This window comes from Mirounga leonina, unplaced genomic scaffold, assembly GCF_011800145.1.
Source record: "Mirounga leonina isolate KUSES-001 unplaced genomic scaffold, KU_Mleo_1.0 Mir_55, whole genome shotgun sequence".
Lineage (NCBI taxonomy): Eukaryota > Metazoa > Chordata > Mammalia > Carnivora > Phocidae > Mirounga > Mirounga leonina.
Genome location: NW_023270816.1, coordinates 1,587,990 through 1,610,375, shown reverse-complemented (window position 1 = coordinate 1,610,375; position 22,386 = coordinate 1,587,990). Strand labels below are relative to the sequence as shown.

The 22,386-nt window shown below is 45.3% G+C and overlaps 1 protein-coding gene across 3 annotated transcripts in view; it reads right to left on the bottom strand.

Moving 5' to 3' along the window:
- Positions 1–22,386, bottom strand: part of LOC118001963 (probable palmitoyltransferase ZDHHC14) — a 274,194-nt gene that overhangs the window by 88,393 nt on the left and 163,415 nt on the right. The window lies entirely within an intron of this gene.

The following is a 22,386-nucleotide window of genomic DNA, read 5'->3' as shown; positions in this document are numbered from 1 at the left end:
GCCCGCCCTCAAACGGGTAGAATCATGGAAGGATGCAGAGAGCTGGAGAGGGATCCTTCATGCAGGAGTGAAGAGGGCAGTGGTGGGAGAGCTACTACAGACTCCTGGCAATGGGGATCTGGAAGAGGACCTGGAGCAGATCCCCTATAAGGAGACTCGGCTGCCTGCCCTTGCTGGAGGCATGGGGGGTGCCTAGGGGGTCCTTTTTCCCACGGAGTCTCAAACCCTCCCTGACCGTCCTGCCTTCATGAACAAAGCAGGGCACGCAAGGTCTGCTGCGGGCACTGGGGCTGCCTGTGACCTGCTCAGGTGGAGGAATGGAAAGGGACGGGCACTGAGGCTTTCTAGCTCTGAGGGGGAGTGATGCATAGGCACCCTTCCCTTCGCAGATGTGCCCCACGCCCCTCACAGTCCCGTAAGAGGGTGGAAGTTGGGGGAACAATGAAAGGGAAGCAGGCAGTGGTAGCCTAAGAAAGAGGGGAAGGGTGCGTGCAGACAGCAAACCCATGTTGCACAAAGCAGCCCAGGCTGGGTCTCACCTCTCCTGAACGCGCAGCTGGGTTTGGTCCTAGGAGGTCACTGTGCTTAGAAACCACAAAGGCTTTGAGCTGACTCCGGACTTGGTCATCAAAAGGCTCGTAGGATGGATCTCCCTTAGGAGAGAACTTGGCCAAGGAAAAAGCATTTGTCAGATGAGAACTGTAACAGATACTCTTTAGCCCCACAAGAACTCAAGCACTTAAGGCTTTAACCAGGAACTGAGAAAAAAAACACTGAGATATTTGTAGAGAATTGGGCAAAGCCACCTTTCTCTGTATGCTTCATAGAAAGTAGAAAAGGGAAGCCTCAGAGGATGAGCTACCATGCGCTACTCGGTGCTAGCTTCATGCATTCATTCATTATTCTTGTCAAATATTTATTAGGCCCTGACTGTGTGCTAAACAGTCTTCCAGATGCCCTGGATACAGTGGTAAGTTAAGTCCTCTGTCCTTTTGTGGCTTATACTCTAGGGAGGGCAGATAAACCCAGAGTACAGATTTTTAAATGTACAAACAAATCACATTTAGTAATATACCTTACACTTGGCTGATGATCAAGGTCACCTAGGGCAGTGATTCTCAACCAGGGGTGATCTTGTGCCCTAGGGAAAATCTGGCTACAGTAAAAAATGTCCGAAGACGTTTTTGGTTGTCACAAGCAGGAGGGAATGCTATTGGCATCTAGTAAGTTAGGCCCAGGGATGCTGCTAAACATCCTACAATACACAGGACAGCCCCCCCCGCCGCCCCAGCAAAGAACCACCCAGCCCAAGATGTCAGGGGTGCCAAGGACGCAGAACCCTGGCCTGGGGCTTTTCTACTCAAAGTGTGTTCCATGGACCAGCAATAGCAGCATCACCAGGAAGCTTGTTAGAAATGAATAATGCCAGGTGGTTCGGATGCACGTGACAGTTTGAGAAGCACTGCCCAGATGCAAACACTCCTTAGCAAGCAGGACAAAAGACGAGGGGAGTCTTCCCTCCCTACGTGCATTCTTTCAGGTACTCTGACATGACAAGCACCACCTGTGAAGGTTTGCTCACTTGGGAGCCTTTTAAAATGCAAAGATTCCTTACTCCTGAAGATTGTGAGGTCCACAGGGTAGGGCCAGAAGAATCAGTATGTTTACAAAAGCTCCCTGTGGACATCAGATGAAGAGGCTTGGGATGCATGGCAAACATGATGCATATAACAGCTCAACTCTCAGCCTGAGTCTCTGTATCATTAGCTGGAGAATCTCAGCAGTTGGCCTAGGGACATTAGAGAGAGAGAGAGATGTGTGCCATTTTATTTTATTATTATTTTTTTTGATGTGTGCCATTTATGAAGATGCTAACGTTACCCGGAGAGCTGATTTTATCTAGTTAATTATGGAAAATGGAAAGTCGGCCTAATGAAACTGCCAGGCCAGGATTTCAAATGGTGCGTTTTTGTTGCATTTATAATAGTGTAACTTTTTGTTCAAAGACAATCTTAAAAGAATCTGAATATCCAAAATGGGCAAGAATGAAGTGGCTCTGGTTTACATGGATGGGCCCTGCTTGTTTCATGCCCTGGTTCCAGGGGATGCAGTTTGAAAAAGACAACGACTAGTTGAGGTAAGTAGGTCCCTGTTAAATTAAATGTCATTAAAGGAGAGATCTTGTCCACATTTGTATGTGCTCACAGAGTTAAGGAGATGGCTATGAGCGTGAATTTTAACTGTGACCACTGAGTGGTAAACATCATTCTTTGCTCTGTCGCAAAAATAATCCCATGAGTATAAGCCCAAATATTACTAAAAATAGTTCTGAAAGCGTATGTTCCAGAAAATGGGAACACAGGATGGCATTGGTGAGAGAAGTGTGATTTTTTTTTTAATCTGGTAGAGAAAACAGGCCTCAGTTTCTCCACATTTAACCTATGATCCTTTGAGCACCCATAGTTCAGGGGCATTGTAATTCATTGAAAGACCTGAACTGCCAGATGCTATGATGTTCATAGCTTTCAAAACTTCTCTTTTGGGGGCCTGCCCAGATCCTCTAGGGCAATATATATATATATATCGCTTTACAATAATTTCTCCATTAAAGTACACAGTGCATTTATAAATAGCACTCACCAGTTCTGCAGTGGCATCCCTCTCCCTCTGTTACTCCCCCGCTTGTCCTTCATAGCTTTACATTAATTTCTCTTTTGCCTCTATAATTACTATATATATATATTGCTAACTAATGCAATTAAAAACAGAAGAAAAAGAAAGTGCTTAGTAGCTATGACCTTTATAGCTTAACTGAGTTAATCCAAAACATGCTTCTAGCAAAATGAAAATTAATGACTATCTTATTTTTTGCCATACTTTTTTTTTCCCACATGGATGCCAAAGCCTTGCCCTTAAATGTAAAAGGAATAAAGGTCACTTCATCCTTGCAAAGTTTTAATTTCCCTCAAATTTTTTGTCAAACTTCTCTGAGCGCACACACACACCAAACTGCTGTGTGCGTATACGAAGAAAATCAATTCTCTCACCGAAGGCCAAAGCTGGAGTTATTCGTGCATGTTTCTGCTTCATGGGGCACAATCTCTGCATCATCAGAAGCTACTAAATACTGTACAATGATAGAGCTCAGTCTGGGTTGTCAGTGTTTGGAATATTATACAACAAGGAGGTGAAAACAAGGTAAAAACTGGGCACTGGGGCGCCTGGGTGGCTCAGTCGGTTAAGCGTCTGCCTTCGGCTCAGGTCATGATCCCAGGGTCCTGGGATTCGAGCCCCGCATCGGGCTCCCTGCTTGGCTGAAAGCCTGCCTCTCCCTCTCCCTCTCCCTCTGTTGCTCCCCCTGCTTATGCTCTCTCTCTCTATCAAATAAATAAATAAAATCTTTAAAAAAAAAAAAAAAACCTGGGCACTGGATACCATGTGGGAGCAAAGCTGTACTTCTCATTATCACGAAGAAAATCTGAAATGCTTTTATTGAGGTTTGAGTGGCATCAATATGAGGGCATTAGCAAAGACCAGCTTCTATCTCATTCTGTACAGTAATGTTATCAGATTTTATCTTTAGCACAGAGAAAAAAGGAATTAAGGATGCCACTGCAGAACCGGTGGGTGCTATTTATAAATGCACTGTGTACTTTAATGGACAAAATGCCCATCTATGGTGGTTCTATACTGTTTTCTCTTTTGCCTCTAATCAATACTGATTGGTAAAATTAATAAGAATCTTCAATAAGATCACTAGTATAAATCTATATCTGGGTATCTATGTATCTATTTAAGCATCAAAAGCCTATATATATTATATATATATATAATATTAGCAATAACCAGTTGGAAACTATAAAGGGATAAAATCCCATTTACTTCAGAAAAAGTAATCACAAGACTCTAGGAATAAACCTAACCAAAAAAATAGTTGGTGGGTTTCAAATGCTGAACCCTATAAAACAAAACTGAAACTTTAAGGAGATTTTGAAAAACATGGAGGAGGGGTGCCTGCGTGGCTCAGTCGGTTAAGTGTCTGCCTTCAGCTCAGGTCATGATCCCTGGCGTCCTGGGATCGAGCCCTGCATGGGGCTCTCTGCTCAGCGGGAAGCCTGTTTCTCCCTCTGCCCTCTGCCTGCAGCTCTCCCTGCTTGTGCTGTCTCTCTCTGTCAAATAAATTTTAAAAATCTTAAAAAAAAAAAAAAAGAAAGAAAAACATGGAGGAGCATTCCACATCCTGGAGTGCACGATTCTGTATTTTAAACATGTCAATTCTTACCAGATTACTTTATGCATCTATTACAATGCCAATCAAAATTCCAATATGATTTGGGGAAATTTTAACAAACTGGAAAAAAGGATTCTAAGCTTCATCTGGGAGAATTAAACAGGTGAGAATATTTGCAAAGTAAAAAAAAAATGAGGGGAAATAACTGTCCCAGGAAAAAAGTGAAACATTGAAACAGAATAGAACATTCCCAAAAAAATGCAAATTCTGTAAGATTCAGTATTTGATAAATGCAGCTTTTCAAATCAGTGGGGAAAGCATGGCTTATTCAATAAATGGAAATGGGATAAATAGCTAATCATTTAGAAGGAAAAAACCCAAAAGTTAGAGCCATATCTCATACCTTCTATCAAAATATGTAAACATAAAACATACAAGAACTAGAACTTAAGAGTATGGGGGCAGGGAAGAGCTTTCTTTTCTTTTTTTTTAAGATTTTATTTATTTATCTGACAGAGACATAGCAAAAGAGGGAACACAAGCAGGGGGAGCAGGAGAGGGAGAAGCAGACTCCCCGCTGAGTAGGGAGCCTGATGTGGGACTCGATCCCAGGACCCTGGGATCATGACCTGAGCTGAAGGCAGACGTTTAATGACTGAGCCACCCAGGCGCCCCTGGGGAAGTGCTTTCTAAACATACATGATAAGGCAGCATACATAAAGAAAACATAGATAACTCTGACTATACAAAAATTTGAAAAACTATTATGTCAAAAACTCCATAAAATGCAAATGGTAAAGTAGAAACATTGTTACACACATTAACAAAGAGTAGTATCTTTAAAGAGCTCTTATAAATGATTAAGAAAAAGACAAGTATTCCAATTAAAATGGGGAAAAGAGGTGAACAGGTAATTCACACACAAAGGGAGAACTATGTCAGTAAATCTATTGAAGAAGTTTGCCATTTGGCTGCCCCCAATTTCAAACAAAGTCCCCGGTTAATTTTAAATGATGATATTTAGTATTGGTGAGAGCAGGGAGAACAGGCATGCTTATGTGCTTTCGGTGAGAATATAAATTAATGTAGCCTTTTGAGGAACAAGTTGGCCATATATCTCAAAACATTAACAACCTATATATACCTTTGGCAAAGCAAGAGCATCATTAGATGTCTGACCTCAGGAAATTTCCATGAATGTTGATTGTGACACTGTGTTTTAGTATTAAAAACTGAAATGTCAATAAAAGGGAATTGGTTAAATGAATTGTGATACATGATCATACAATGGACGGCCATACACATCTTAAAGATGGAGGGAATGGTTCATAGTACAGAGCAGGGAAAAAAGTCTGTTTTCAAAATAATAATGCATGACATGAGCCCATATTTGTGTAAAAATATATGCAGAGAAAGACACCGAAAAGATACATCAAAATATTAACCATGGATATCTCTGACTGGTTGGATTAATTAAATTAATTCATTAGCTAAAAAAATAAAGAATTCAATTGGTTCTTTATGCCTCTCAGGGGTTCTACAATCAATATGTATTACTTTGTAACAAACAAAAAATGTTACTTTTAAAACAGCCGGTAAGAGGCATAAAACATTTGCAAAAGGGCTTGAGATAGTCTGGGTTCCCTCTAATTCATAAATTCAGACGTCAATGGAAATATCTCGGCTGCTTCAGAAAAATACTTTAAATGCATAGATTCAGCAATTGTTTTATTTTTACTTAGTGACTGTTTTTCAGCATTTACTGTATACAAGGAACTGTTCTAGGCACTGAGGATAAAGCAATGAACAAAATATAAAAAACCTCTGCTCTCGGGCAACTGACGTTTTGTACAGGAGGACCAGAAAATAAAAGGCTTTGAGCAGAAGTGACATTCATCAATAATTTTAGAAAAATGTCCTCTCTGCTCCCCCTAAAGACTGGCTGTGAGCTAGATGTTTCTCAGATTCTTTTTTCATTCCTGTGAGAAGGAGTCTGCTTGACTCATCGGGGCGCTTGCCGCTCGTGGAATTTTAATCCTCCTCTTGGCTCTCCGGCAGCCCATGGTGCTATCTGGGGCCAAGGCATACAATTAGCTCACTTAACGCAGGTTATCTCAGCGTCACGTTCATCTCTAGGAACAGTGCCTTCATGCTACTGGGCACTGCATTCTTTCCACTGCCACAGTATCAACCAGATTTTGTGCCAAGAGAAAGCAAGGGGAACAGAGAATTTTCCTGGGAGTCAGGGGACTGAGTTATCTTGCCCGCACGGCTACCACTGAGTGAAGTTTGCTGCGCTACCCAGATCTGTAGAACAGGGAGCCGGAGAGATGAGTCATGAGGCTCCTGACCGTTTCCAGGTATAGGATTCTATACGGATGCGTGCCCCCCAGCTTTCTGATTCCACTTGTCTTTGTGCTCTTCATCATGCATGTGACTGAGTCTGGATCACACCGGATAATGTGCCTGTGTTCTCCATGAACTCATTTCTTGCATTTTTGCTTTAGTCCCACAAGCAGATGGTAAATGGGCTGAAAGCACACTGCAGGTAGGTACTCAATAAATGCTTGTTAACCAGCCCTCCATTAAATCGATAACCTCAAGGCAACACCTTCCCACTTACAGCGATTACATGAAATTGTTCATATACTCTCGCTTTGGACTGCACCACTGAGGACGTGCTCCTTCTTAACAAGAGCAGCATGGAAGAGCCCCCCTCCCCACAACGGGTTTCTAGCATCTCGCCCCTAGGGCCCCACACTTGCCTTAACGGGCCCACGACAGCCCCCAGAGTTCTCTGGTGCCAGGTCTGAAAAAAGGCCAAGGCTATGGCAAATCAGGCAAGAACGAGTTTCATCTAAACTTGCTTATAAGGTATGCAGTGGTGATTGTGTCTGCCCTTACTGGGGCTCACTGGTACTTTAATAAAGGACTGTAAGAGCTCTGAATAAAATGTGTCAGGGTGGAACAGAACTCTGATAAAATATTTAATAGCATGCACGTTGTGATCAATAGCAGTGCAGGCTGGATTTTGACAAAAACAAAACAATTTCATTTTTCCTTTGTTCTTTCCAGGGCTCACAATGTGACTTGCAGTGATAGTCAACAACTCTGCTGTTTGGATTGGAGGAGAAGAAAATTGAGTTTCCAGGTCTTGAGATTAGCATTTAATGGTCACCAACTCCTACATACTTAAAAAAAAATGTATGCATGATATAAAAGACAACCCTTAAATGCCTACAAGTCTCTCTCCAGTCACATGGACATATTAATACTTCTGAATGTGATTATGGTTTTTTTTTCTTCCTTTCCGGCAAATAAAGTGTCTTGCTCAGGTCCTAAGTTTGTTGGCATGAAAAGTGAATTAGAAATCTGAGTCTTTATGCCTTTTGCTTCTGATTATCCCCATCATGTGACAGTCAGCAGACGCCAACAGAGACCACCACAAAAGAACTGTAAAGAATATGATGTTTGATTTTTTAACGAAATCAGCTCGTCAGCAGGGTAGAAGTTTCTCAGTTCCTTTGTCAATTAACTTGGAAGAAACACGACTGAGAAATTCTTTGAGTTTCCAGCCCAGTTTCATCTGTGCAAGGGCCCTGATATTCTTAGATACCTGATATTCCCTGACATTCTTTCCATTCTTGGCCCTGCAGACTAATGGATTCCACCCAAGAGAGCTGCTCAGAATGGCCCCGTTCGGCCCACCAAAGTCCCTTGTGTTTCACTTTTGTTCAGGCTTCTAGAAGTCTCAGAACTGCAGTACAGCCCCACAGCCTGGACTAATCCAGAAGTGTGGCCTTCAGAGGCCATTAGCTGCTTGTTTTTGAAACATTCCCCTCACCTGCTGCCCACTCCCTTCCCCGAAGGTCTGGATGACAGAATGTTTGCCCTGAGCCTCTGAGTCCTCGTTAGCCCTCAGTCCTGGACAGTGTCCATCAGTGTGTCTCTGCTGGCCAGAGGCGGGTCCAACCCCCACCCCATGGTTTTGTATTCGAAGGCAAGAAACAACCAAATTTGTTCTGGACACACATAGAGCTGTGAAATGGAGATGCTCCACCTGGACAACTCCTTGCTGGGGTATCTGTCTCTCTAATAAGCGTCTTCCAAGAACCAGGTCCTGGAAACAAGAACACATGCTCCCGCTTCAGACAGAAGAAATTCTGCTGGGGGTTGGGGAGGGAACACCCCCACCCACCAAAAAATCATCAGAGCAGAGCGATGCAGAAACCAGCCACTCCTGGGCGACCGCATGTCACCCAGACCTGCCCCAGCTCTTCCTCCAGCTTGGAGGCCGGGAGCTGGGGCAGGACCTTCCCAGGAAGCACTTCTAGCTGCTGCCATGTTGTTCCCTGGGGGGGCATGGAGTTCCTCCATCCAGTCCTGGCTCAGCTGCCTACCATTTCCTCCAGACTCCAGACTTGTAGCAGGGACAAGGACTCTGCCCTATCCCCCGAGAAATCCTGGGGTCCAGCCCAGTGCTGGGTACCTGCGGAACACTCAGTGGGTCCTTCTAGAGCCAGCAGGTCCTAAGACCATGATCCTCCTGTCTGGGTGGTCCTGGCAGCTGACTGACCTGTCTTACTCCTTTTTTTTTTTAACCTCCTGCATTAACAAAGAGCTCCTGAGGGGTTTCTAGTCTTTTCCCTGAAGGGCAGAGTGGGTACCTGTGGGAAGGTGGGAGAGGAGGAGGGGACAAAGGATAAGGACTCTCCCCCTGACATCTTCCTAGCTGACATGACCTCTGTTCTCTGAGGAGCCCGTCGAATCTCCATGGTGCTGTCTCTACCTGACGCGTATAAAATGCTCCACATGCATTTGGTGACATTTAAAGGCAGTGAATCTCAAGCATTATGGTGTAAAAAGATCACCTTGGGGAGTTTGCTAGAAGCAGATTGCCAGACCCCACTTCCTAGAGACGCTCTGTGGGTTAGGTTGGGGCCTGAGAATCTGCATTTAATGACAGGAGGTCTGCAGACCTGAGGGTGACAGTGGCTTAAGGATTCCCCCTCCCTCCCGCTGTGTAAGTATCTGCTTCCAGACCCTCTCCTGGGATCCCCCACCCCACATCTCCCTAGAGACGCTGCCCGGGGAGCCCAAGCCATAGCTCCTGTGGTCTCCCTACCCCCAGGCTGCTAATGGAAACCAGGGGCCTGCACAGAGTTGCCAGAGGCAATGCCCCTCTTCAAAGAGCTTCCCATCTGGTAGTTAGGAGCCAACTCTGGGAGCTCTGCTGGACCTTCTCACAGTTCTCATGGTTAGGGGGTCCTGGACCCTGCCTCCTTCCCTTGCTGCCCTGGCCCGTGGGTCTCAGGGTCATCATGGACTCACAGGCTCTTCCTGCGGGGCTCAGCGGCCCACTTCAGGCTGGAGTGCCCCACTTGCAGCTGCGCAGCCTCCTCACACTGAACCTCCTGACCCTTCCCTGCAAGCAGTTCTCTGAGCTGAGGAAGCAAAACGGTTTTGTCTGATGTATTATAAACACCCGTGTTTCTCACTTAACCCCGCAGAAGCCTCAGATCCTAAGAGAAAAAAAGTAAGACACCAAGAATCTCTCTATGTTCCATGTTTAACTTTCACCTTCAACTCAACCATCCAAGAGCAATGTCGCAGAGCATCTGCTCTGTGCCAGGCATGTGCGCACAGCTTGTGTCCCTTCGATGACAAAGTGAGGGCAGCTGCTGTGTCCTCTGCATCCCCCACAGTTATCCTAGTGTAGGATAGTGGGTCTCACATTTGGGACTTTAAGCAATGCACGTGTCTAGTGGGGACCCCAACTGCTGGATCAGAATCTCCAGAAGTCTCTGACATGTGTGTAAATACGTTTTATGATCAAAAAGTAATACACAGGGACGTCTGGGGGGGCTCAGTCGGTGAAGCGTCTGCCTTTGGCTAAGGTCATGATCCCGGGGTCCTGAGATCGAGCCCCGTGTTGGGCTCCCTGATCGGCTGGGAGTCTACTTCTCCCTCCCCCCCTGCTGCTCCCCCAGCATGTGCACTCTCTCTGTCTCTGACAAATAAAATCTTTTTTTAAAAAAGTAATATACATATGGTAAAAAAAAAATAGTATCATGTAAAATTTTAAAACCTCCATGGGAACTCTAATCTGCGCAGACAATGGAAACCCTTGGCCTAGGCTACCCCTTGGCACCTGTTGCTACTCAGTTGGTCCTGGATGAAAACTCGGACACTAAAGCCTTCTGCTCTGTGAGCCTGCCCGCCCCATCCATCTAAGGCACGTTTCTCCCAGTCACAGGCATATTGTCCTGAGCAAAGCATAGTAAGTACCAGATCCCAGGGGAAACTGCAAGGGCCGCTCTCAGTCACGATGCTGAAGCGGAGTCCTCTAAAGGACAGTCCTTGCATGGGGCCAGCTAACACATCCGAGCTCTGAGCACCAGGCTCCCCCAAAACGTCTCCCTGCTATGTATCCATTTTTCAGTTTTAGTTTCTTAGGGGCTTCGATTCTAAACATGTCATTAGAGCTTGTTCAATGTCTTCTTCTTTTTTTTTTTCTCCTCTGAGCTTGTTCAATTTCTTACTTCTTGTGTTCTAGCAGATTTACAATGAGACACAGGAGCCAACACAGTGCTCTACATCTTGCTTGTATAAATAGTTGGCTGCTTTCAGTTTCTGCAGGTTAATGCATGGGCTCCTTATCACACTTCTGGGAGGCAGGCAAGATCACTGGATCCCATTATCCAGGCGAGGACAGGAAGCCCCAAGAGAGAGATTTGCCACATCCAGGCAACTAGCAAGCAGTCTGGCTTAATGAATGTTGTGAGGATACCTACTAGAGTTTATGTAATGATACTTAGTGCTTTTTTCTGATTATAAAGATAATACATGATAATCATAGAGAATGTGGAAGATCAGAATATACAAAGGGAAAAAGTAAAATCACTTGTCAGTCTAACCACAAAGAAAAATCTCTTTATGTTTCTTCCCATTTTTCTATGGTTATGCATATATTAAGATCATCATTTATATACATTTTTACATTTTGCATATTTTCATTTGATGTATCAAGATCATTTTTGTAAGTTATTAAATATTTTATATATGTTTTTATTTTAGAGAGAGAGAGAACAAGAGCATGAGCGGGGGGGCGCAGAGGGAGAGGACCTCAAACAGACTGCCTGCTGAGCCGGGAGCTGGTCATGGGGCTCAATCTCAGGACCCTAAGCCACCCAGGTGCCCCAGTCATTAAATATTTTTGAAATTAGCATTTTCATGACTTCCTTGCTAACAGTAATTACAGAAGTATACAATTGTTCATTTATCCATTTTCTACTATTGTACATTTAAATTGCTCCTAATTTTTTACGTTATTTTTTTTTAAAGATTTTATTTGTTTATGAGAGAGAGAGAGAGAACAAGCACAAGCAGGGGGAGCAGCAGAGGGAGAGGGAGAAGCAGGGCTCTCCTGCTCAGCAGGGAGCCTGACTTGGGGCTCGATCTCAGGACCCCGGGATCATGACCTGAGCCGAAGGCAGATGCTTAACCGACTGAGCCACCCAGGCACCCCAATTTTTTTACACTATTATAAATAATTCTGCAATGAACACCTTCATGTTTATTTTTCAAGTTAGGTTTAAATTTTGCTCCTCAAAGCTCTATGAAGTGGGTACCTATTTCAATTTCCTCTTATATTGGATTTCTTCCATCATTTTGTTATTTTGGCTCTCACATTAATTTCTAAAACTTGATACAAAGTGGAAAGACAGCTCCTCATGCTCCTTCTACCAATTCCAGGTCTCTGAAAGCTTTTCTTCCAGACTCTTCGGAGGGCAAAACATTTATAACTGGTCTACTACAAAATAATATTCACGGCACCCTGGAGCTTGAGATGAGGAAAGACAAAACAGTGAAATAAATGGTTTAAGGAGTACTTTACTGAGAAATTAGGATGTGACCATGAAACATGAACACCATTTTCCTTCCAGAGAAAGGTTCCTTCTACGGTGGCAGAGGGGTTTGTCAGATTCTACAGGTTCTGTCAAATCCTACTTTGTCAGATTCCTGCCACCAGCATGGGCACGGAGCGGCTGCCAAAGCAGCTCTGCATTTAATGGCCAATCATACCTACAGAAAGAGGCAAGGGGCTGATTCTGGAGTGGGGTTTTTCATGGCACTTGCGGGGGAGCTGAGCTATCTTGGGGAAAAGAGCATCAGCGTGGAGGGCGGCCAGCTGTGGCCAAGTCAGCCACCCCGCATGGACAGCTATGGGGACACCTGCTTCAGTAGGCTGCCAGGCAGCCAGGTGCCTGGGCTGGAACCCGCCGGTCACAGAGAGATGACATTACCTCTGCTGGCCACCTGTGTCCGGTGAATCACCTCTGTAATCTGCTTCTGTAATCACCATCAGACTCTCTGTGTCCATAATTGCCAAAATATGCAAATAGTTATTAAAATATTGATGAAAGAGAACTTACAACCATTCATCATCACAGAATAGCAGTTGTTAACTGCTTTTATATCGGGAGAGCTTCGTGGGAAGCCTGAAAAACCTCTCCATCATCACACTGTTTGTGTTTGGGGGCTGTAATGATTCTGAAGTATGACTAGAATCAGAAGTGCCCACTTGCATTTCTATCAAAGAGTTGGAGGAGAAAGCCAGCGTCTGGGGACCGGGAGCTGGGCGGCCCTCCCCAAAGGTCACATTTCCAGATGTTTTCACTCTGGTATATTTTTGGCCAGGAAAGAAAAGGAACCTCCAGCAAGGAAGAGAAATCTCCATTCCATATTACTGGAACTCTGCAATGTTGTTTTATACCCCCAAAGTTCACTTGGTGATTTTTGCAAAATGCCAGACCAATCATTTTTATTTTAGTAATGACTCCCTAGAACCACCCTGTGCACTGTCAAGTGGAAAAATGGAATCATAAAGACCTGAAATGAGGATCTTAGACAGAAGAAATAAAACCAAAAACACAATTCTGAGTCTTCCATTGCTTTAGCCTGAATCCAATCTTCCCTTATTGATGGGCTGTTGCTTTTCTTTTATCAGAAATTCCTCCTTCCCACAAACTTGGATTCCATTTTAGCACCGAAGTTATTAGTTTTGTTTTCCTCTGGAATTGGTAACGGCTGGATGTGAGAGCCCTCTGGATGGGCCGCTCTTGTCACTAAATGGCCCATCTGGGGCTCTCTGGGTGATGGATGGTTCCTAAACAGTTTCCCTCTGGTAATGCAAACCAGCCAAGGCGCAAAATGAACCACAAACTTGCATTCGTGCACACCACGCAGCAGTCTTATGGGAACGAGAGTGACGTAGATGTCACCAACCAGCCTTTTTCTGGAATAGTGGCATTGCACTTGGGAGTTTTAGACCCTGCTGTCCAACATGGCGGCCACCACCACCTGTGACTCCTGAGCGCTCCAAGTGTAGCTTGTCTGAATTGGGATGTTTTGCGAGTGTAAAATACACACTAGATTTGAAAGATTTAGTACAAAAAGGAGAATATAAAATATCTCTAAGTATTCAATGTTCAAATGAGAATACTCTGAAGAACTGGGTGAAATAAAAATATTATTAAAATCAATTTCACTGTTTCTTTTTACTAGTATACAGTGGCTACCAGAGAATGACATGCTTGCATTTGTAGCCCACAGTATATTTCTATGATATGGTGCTGGTTTAAGTGGTCAAAAACATCTATTGGAAATTAATGGAAAAATCTCTATACGTTATTTATTAGGGTGGCGGTGGGAAGGGCCAGTCCCAGTACTCTGTCTGGATGTGCACAGCATGAGCCCTCACGCTGGTGTGGATCCTTCATTTCTTGTCTAGTCTATTTGCTCTCAGACCCAACTGTTGTTCTCGCTTTTCTCAGTGGAATGGGAATGAAATTAGGAAATCTGCAGAGATGGGTTCCGCTCACAAGAGGTGTACCATAAACCCTTTAAGTATCTTGACGCTGAAGTTATTTTTAGAGCTAACTTCACAAATAAGAACCACCAAAGCCCTGCCCCTGGAATAAAATTTTGCTTTTTGCTCAGTCTTCAACCTAACACAATACTGGACACACATCTAACTGCACAGCTCCATCAAATGTGAAAATCCACTCTTCAGCCCTGACCGAACAATTTCTGTCCATTTATATAAAGACCCTCACATATCGGATGATGCATTGAGACTAAAATCCCAACATGGCAAAAATCAAGTTTCTCTGTCTCTTATCAGAGCAGCCCCTGTGAGTTCTAAGAGACCCACACTTCTCTCCCAGGGCCACCCTCCAACCCTCACCCCTCGTCTCTGTACCTGCCACAGCCTTCCCGAGAATGTCTGGCCCCATCTTCTCCCTCTCCAAAACCTCCTCGATCACCTCTGGAGAAATTTCCGTCACGGCTACAGTGCGCACGGAGCTCTACTAGGGCCCCACACGTACAGCACCGCATTCAGCTCTCCCCCTCACCTGCAGGACAGGCAGTATTATACCGCCCCTGGTCCAGAGAAGGGGACCCCGAGGCCGGAGGGCCAAGTAGCCCAGATCACGGCGGTGAGTGGCAACGTCAAGGTCCTGGCCGCCTGCCTCCAGGCCTTTCCATGCAGCTCGGCTTCATGTCTCTCATGCAGCAACCCCTCTGCACCCAGTTCCCTGACACAAACCAGCCTCCTCTCTAATTCAAGCTTCCCACCCCTCAATTTTCCTTTTGGCTCCCCCACCCCCCCACCTCTTGCTGGCTTCAGCTCACCTGGAACCCACCTGGGCCCACCCTTGGCCCGTTCCCTCTCCGGGGCAACCTTCTCCTCCCAACACCTTCTGCCAAGCCCAGGCCTGCCCAAAGGCCTCAGCTGTCACCTCCTGCTCAAAGCCCATTAGCAGCCTGGCACCCACTGTCCCTATCCTTAGGGCCGAAGGAACAGACCTCTTTGCTTAGGACTCTTCATCTTTCACCTCTTCAGCTTTCCTTTGAAATCGGAGAACCTCTTTGACTCTTCATACAAATTCCTGATGTTTTCGCAAATGAGGGCAAATGTTTTTATTCCTTTCAAACCTTACTTGACCCCCTGGATTCCAGACCCACCCCTGCCCAGTGGTGAGGAGAATGCCATCACCTGGCTCCGCCTCAAGGAACCCATGCCCCCCGCCCAGTGGGTCCGTGTGTGGGCTCAGCCACCAGGCGGGGCTTAACTCGTGGCTCTGCTATTTGCTAGCTGAGAGACTTTGGGAAGTTACTGGTCCCCTTCAAGCCTCAGTTTCTCCAGCTGCAAAATGGTAAAATAATCACAGCACCTGAGAAGTACTTCTACTGGGAGAAGTGAATTAGCATGTGGCACACATGAAAACAATCTGTGCTAGACACCTGTTGGCCATCCTCAGTCTTCCCTGCGGCTGCTCTCTGGCCTGAGCAGGGATTACCTGCTGCTAACTAAATCCATTATTTATTACTCCTTACTCTGTGTATACCACCCAGGCCAGTCAAAGAAACCGGGGTGACTTTTGCCACTCCCCCGGGGACACTTGGCACTGTCAGGAGACAATTTGATTGGGGTAGGGGGTGCTAAACATGGGGAGTGGCATCTAGAGGGTTAAGGGGCGGGATGCTGCTAAGCATCTTGCGAACAGAGGACATCCCCCACCCCCACCCCACAAAGAATTCTCTGGCCCCAAGATGTCCATAGTGCAAAGACCGTCAACCCTGGGTCAGTGTTGATGTTCCTGTTTAACAACAACAACAACAACAACAACAACAGCCTTCTTGGCTTTTCGCAAGCCAAGGAGAGACGCCTCAGGAGAAACTAAACCTGGTAACACCTAGATCTTGGGCTTCATAGCCTCCAGAACTGTGAAAAAATAAATTTCTGTTGTTAAAAAAAGAAAAAAAAAACCTCTTCAGTGGTTTCACTGGTGCCTGCCAGCCAACAATTTCTTCTGATTCTTCCACAGTACTTAAGACAGTGCTGTGCTTAAAATAGATTGATTAATTGATAATGATTAATTTTCTAACTAAACAGCAAGCCAGGAATATTTTTCATCAAATGTCTGGGGTATGTCATCACAAGATGAAAAATAGCCACATAAATGTTTGAAACATCCTGTGCTGGTTGAGAGAAAAACACAGAAGTCTAGTCACCAAGTCCAAGTTTGTCCCACCACAGGAGGGGCTGGGGGAGTCAGAGAGCCCCCCCTCCCCCCCGACAACATCAAACACAATTACACAGGCCATCTGTTCGTGACTGGTTTCATATCTGTGTTCTTCTCTAAGAACTTGACCTTTTGGTTGGTATCCATGGGATTAATATCATAGAAGACAGCAAAACCTCGTCATCCAAATCTAAGAGAAAACATGTCTTTTTTCTAGAATGGAAGTGGCAGTGAGGAAGGTGCATCAGTGATCTGAAATGGATGTCGAGGGGCACCTGGGTGGCTCAGCGGGTTAAGCATCTGACTCTTGATTTCGGCTCAGGTCATGATCTCAGGGTCGTGAGATCGAGCCCCCATCTGGCTCCACACTGAGCATGGAGTCTGCTTCAGATTCTCCCTTGCCCTCTCCCTCTGCCCCTTCACCCCCCGACTAGTGCTCTCTCTCTAAATAAATAAAATTGATGTTGAGTTGTTTAAGGCACAGGTAAACAGAATACCTGGCCACTGTTTCCTAGTCTGCCACAGGTCTTTCCTGCCAAGATGATAACTAAATAAGGAGTGGGAAGAAAAAACCATGCTTCCCACCGGCACTTCCAGTGGAGTGCAGGTAACTGGGTGGGGCTTCTGTAGCGCACAGTGACCAAGACCCTGACCCACTCCTGCCCAAGGTGAGGAAGTCAAGGAAAGGCACCCTTGTTACACTTAATAAACCTCTCTGTGCAGAGTGGAGAACAGGGGGCAGCCCCATCCCAAATGCCCACACTTCCCTTGCCGGCTTGAAAAGCCTAGAATTCCAGTCTCCTACAGAGAACTGCACACCCTTTGGGTGGCATCTGTAATAATACTTAGATAAAAGCTCTCTGACTTGGCAAGAGGATGTGCTGTCCTTCCAGACGACATGCAGACAACATTCCGAGTTCAGTAAGGTGGGCCTGAACCACGGAAAAGTGACACGAGCTGAACAAGAAACTCACTGAGGATCAGAGGCCACCATTCTGAGCAGGCCTTTTCTCTGGGTGTTTGCAAAATTCTAGATCAACCATGTCATCAACCATCTCATGGTTGCCAGATCCAGTCAGAAAGTCCCTGCCTCACTGACACCTGGCCCGGTCAGCTCTCGGCCTCCCAAACGGACCCATCATACCCGAGTGGAGGGAGTGTCGAAGACCTACATCTTCTAAAACAGATGCCCCATGTGTCCTCCTGCTAGGATTTCTGGCTCTGGAAGAACCCTGGACAGAGGTACGTGAGGAGGGCAATCCCACGTTGTGGGGGACGGACGGCAGCTCCCGCTGGTTCAAGCATCAGCAATCTTTTGACCGGAGGTGAAAGGCAAACTTGTCCCGTGACGCACAGGAAGGCAAGTCTGCGTCATGCAAGGTAGCAGGCTCGCCCCAGCCCCCTGACTCGGACACTCTAGAGGGGGCCCCCGCCATCTGTCTGAACAGAACCTCCAGGTGATTCCAGTGTATGTGCAGGTGTAAGAGCCAGTGGCCTCCTCAGCAGCACAGAATCTGACCACATTAAAAACACTAACGTCATTAAAAACAAAAATGATTCTGTTTAGGTATTCCAGATGATTTCGTCATTTACAACTTTACAATTACCTTGATAGAAACAAAAATAACTCTGCTAAGAGTATAATTTGCATTACTGTAGTGCCTCGTACTGAGTAAGCACTCAAGTATATGTTGAATATGTGAAAAATGAACGAATGTATGAGGTTCTTCAAAGAAATGATGAAGTTAAAAGCCATTCTCCCAAGCTTTTCTCTGAAGCGATCTGAAGCAAGATAAACAATCCCAATTAACTCTGAGAGATTCTAACAACTATTTAGGTCCAGTTCTATGTCCTTTAAATCTGTGCTGCCCAATATGCTAGCCACTAGACATGTGTGAGTACTTGGAGTGTGAGCAGTCCACACTGCATGTGAGCAGTCCACACTGAATGTGCTGTGAATACAAAGTAACACCGGAAAGATTCAATACCAAAAATTTTTTTAAAAAAGGAATGTAAAGGGGCGCCTGGGTGGCTCAGTTGGTTAAGCGACTGCCTTCGGCTCAGGTCATGATCCTGGAGTCCCGGGATCGAGTCCCGCATCGGGCTCCCTGCTCAGCAGGGGGTCCGCTTCTCCCTCTGCCCTCTTCCCTCTCGTGCTCTCTCTCATTCTCTCTCTCAAATAAATAAATAAAATCTTAAAAAAAAAAAAGGAATGTAAAATATTTCATTAGTACTTTTTAATATTGAATACACGTTGAAATGATAATATTTTGGATACACTGGGTTAAAGCAAATGTATTATTAAAATTAACTTTACCTGTTCCTTTTCGTTTTTTTAAATGTCACTAATGGAAAATTTACAATTACACATTTGGCTTGTATTATATTTCTATTGGATGTGCTGCTCAGTATTTTTTTTAAAGATTGTATTGATTTATTTTAGAGTAGGGGAGGCAGAGATGGAGAGGGAGAAAATCTCAAGCAGACTCTGAGCTGAGCACGGAGCCAAACATGGGGCTCAATCTCACGATCCTGAGATCATGACCTGAGCTGAAATCAAGAGTCGGACGCATCACCAACTGAGTGACCCGGGCACCCCTGTGCTACTCCGCATTGCTCCAAGTGTGTTACTTTTAGCTGTGTGAGAGCCACGGAGAGCTTTAGTCCACTTCTACTCTATTGCTTTCTCTTGAGCATAAGGAGCAACCCATCCATCACTCACTCAAGGACCCTTGGATTTCAAGTTTCCATCCTTAGAAGAAAATAAAGAGATTTTTTAAAGAGTGCACTCCAAATTTTGATGGTATGTAATATGACACTCATCCACTCGCACTTGTTTTCTCCTAGACAGTGTTAATCTACAGCCTCCAAATAAATGGCCTTCACTTCTGTCCACTTCTATAAGTTAGATTTTTCTTTTGGGGACCTAGGAAGGTAAATTTGGATAAATGAAAAAATGTGAGGAATTTTTCCCTTACTGAACATGATGGCAGGAAGAGCCCTCACTTAGAGGGGCCCCCCTTGTCCCACCATATGCCTTCTACCCTCTGAGTGCTGGCAGCAAGTGAGTCCTCATGCCCACCTCGAATTCTGGACAACACAGCAAATGTCTACCAGAAACACAAAATCACAGTTCATCTACCTCCCATAGCTTAGTCTTGAGTTTTCCAACGCACAGAAGGGAAGGGAGATAGAGCACACATGCACCACCCCCAAAACTGTTAATCCCTACTCTACAGCATTAGATTCTAAAGGAGGAGGGAGAAAGGTCACTTGGAAAGCCAACAGTGAGTTGGTTTGATTATAACAAAGTTTCAGAAGGTGATTATTGCGGCAAAGTTTCATTGAATCGCAAACCCCATTGATATCACAGAGCATGCAAGCATATAAATGACATAGGGGTGTCCAGGCCAGATGAGGGATAAGCAGAGACACTAAGAGTAGGTTATTTAGCAAGTGGCTCTCGGTTAAGTCGGATCCCTAGTGTAGACTCCAGCCACAAAACACTCAAAACATACAGATACTTTATGAAGCAGAATGTGGGATGCCTCCCTAGACTGTTAAAAAAAAAAAAGAAGAAGAAGAAGAAAAAAAAGAGAAAAGCTCTTCCCAGGAAAACTTCAGGGAGCGCCTATGGCTTCTTTGACCATAGCACGTTCTCTAAGTCTTCTCTCCTGCCCAGTGGGGCCGTAATCCTTTGCTGACCCTGCACCTGCTCAGCCTCCAGTTCCTCCTAGACGGGCCTCCGCCCGCCCCCTCGCCCTGGTCCATTTCCTCTCTCCTCACTGGCTGCTTTGTTTCCTTTTATTCCTGGGCTGCCTTTCATGCTACTCTACACTTGCAATAAGAAAACGCCTCCCACTTCCAGGCACAAAGAGCCTGCCTACTCTTCTGATTAACCTCCTCCAGCGGGATTTCTTTCCTGAAAAGCCATTCTCGTACTCCCCTCCTCCTCATGCCCTGCACACTCACCAGCGAGGCCGCCTTGCTGGTCTGGAGCCTGTTTTGCCAAACACGCCCTGCCCATTCTTGGATGAAGTGCCTTACCTTTGACTTCCCCCTAAAACCTATTGACTGACTGACTCATTCCCTCATTCGGAAGAGCCATTGTTCCATCATTTTCCTTTATCCTCTCAAGGACGCCAGTTTAAGGAATAATGATAATAATATTCCAATGAGTCATTTATCTCTTACTTCGAGGCACCTACAGTTTACTTGTTGAATTTACGCGGGTGTGCGTGCAGCTTTGCGTTCTAAAATTATTCCCAGAATATGTCCTTCTTCTTGTTTAAGTAGTTGAACAGGCTAAATAACCTTCTAGAATATTCAGGTTCCTGGATGTTCATGGTCAAGCCAAGGAGGAGGAAGGATTTATTTCTAGACTCATAGGATGATAACACTGGAATGGATCTTTGCACTCAGTGGGTCTATTTTATATGCACTAAAATCAAGGCTCAGAGAAGCTAAAACACTTCTCAGGGTCACATAGCTAGCGGAAGAGCTGGGATGCAGGCTCAGCTTGGGCTCATAACCATACACTTCACTGATAATAAAAACATACAGAGACTTTGGAGTCTGTAAAGCGCTATCAAAAGATAAGATATTTATCATACAGTTATCATTCATAAGTAATAATAAGGGAAAAGATGTCACTCACAGGCACTGCAAGGAGGCTACCACACCGAACGCTCAAAGTAAATGAATTTGTAGTTAGCCAAACTCCTGAAATCCTGACAGTCCTGGGAGCTTATCAGGAGAGGAAGCAAATGCTGACTGGTGGAGAGGATCGGCACAGGCTCGTCTCCGGTCCCCGGGTGAGAGTGAGAGGCATCAGGGTTGTGCTTCTTGGCTTTCAAGGGTCTTGTTAAAAATGCAGATTCGGAATCAGTACGTGGAGCGGGGCCTGACTTTCTGCATTTCTAAAAAGCTCCCAGGAGATGTTGATGTTGCTCCCCCATGGACCGCTCTTTGTGTAGCAAGGACTTAGGGATGGGTTTCAGAAGCAAAAAAGCCAGTTGATAGGTATTTGCACCTGTCTCTCTCTGAGCCCCAGTTTACTTGTCTGCAAACTGAAGGAGATGTCCAGGATGATCTCCATGATTGCTGAGGTCCCTTTAAGCTGGAATGTTCTATGACTCAGAGCGTTGCTGAGGACCAGCCTACTTGAAGTCTGGGAGGTGGGTTCCCCAAGCTCTTTCACTGAAGGGATCTGTGCATCTCAGTGCCCCTGGCTGGGGAAGGGCGGGTCTCTAATTTCCACGAACACATGCCAGACCCTTGTTCTTTCCTCTGGCCATGTTCTTAAACCAGGTGGTCCCAATTTTTCCATCCCTTTGGTGCCACTTGAGCCTTTCCTTCCCGTCCTTATGGCTTCTGGCTTCCTCCGCTGTCTCGCAGTTGACCTGTTCCTCACCCTGGTTCGTTCATTATCCTCCCCCTCTTTCACAGCCTTGTATATGAGAACGGATTATAATTACAGTATGTTTCTTCTTTTCCTTCCTTCCTTCCTTCCTTCCTTCCTTCCTTCCTTCCTTCCTTCCTTCCTTCCTTCCTTCCTCCCTCCCTTCCTTCCTTCCTCCCTCCCTCCCTCCCTCCCTTCCTTCTGGCAAAGCATGTCAATATTGCTCTGTGCCATCATTTTGCTGATTTAACAGACTCTAAAGAATGTGACATTCATGTGGTGAGAGAGATAGAGTCATTTCCCCTCATCTGCAATGAAGTGATACCTTTGCTTTCAGGGAGGGTTCATTAATTCTCTCATTAATTCTCTAGAAGAGATTCCAAATCTGTACATATGTACACTTACGTAAGTCAAACCTTCAACTTATTAAGACTTATTATATTAAAAGAGACATCCAGCGGCTTCAGGATGGGAAGTACAGAGGTCACCAAAATACCTATGTGGATTTAGGAATTGAGATTCGGCAGCGGGGACAAGAAAGTGTGATCTCAGACAGTGAAATAGCACTCAGTTTCTCTTCCCATAAAAAGGAGGAAAATACCACTGGTCACCCATCTGGAGGACAGTGAAGGCAGTTCTCTAAAGTGCACCCCCAGAGGAGG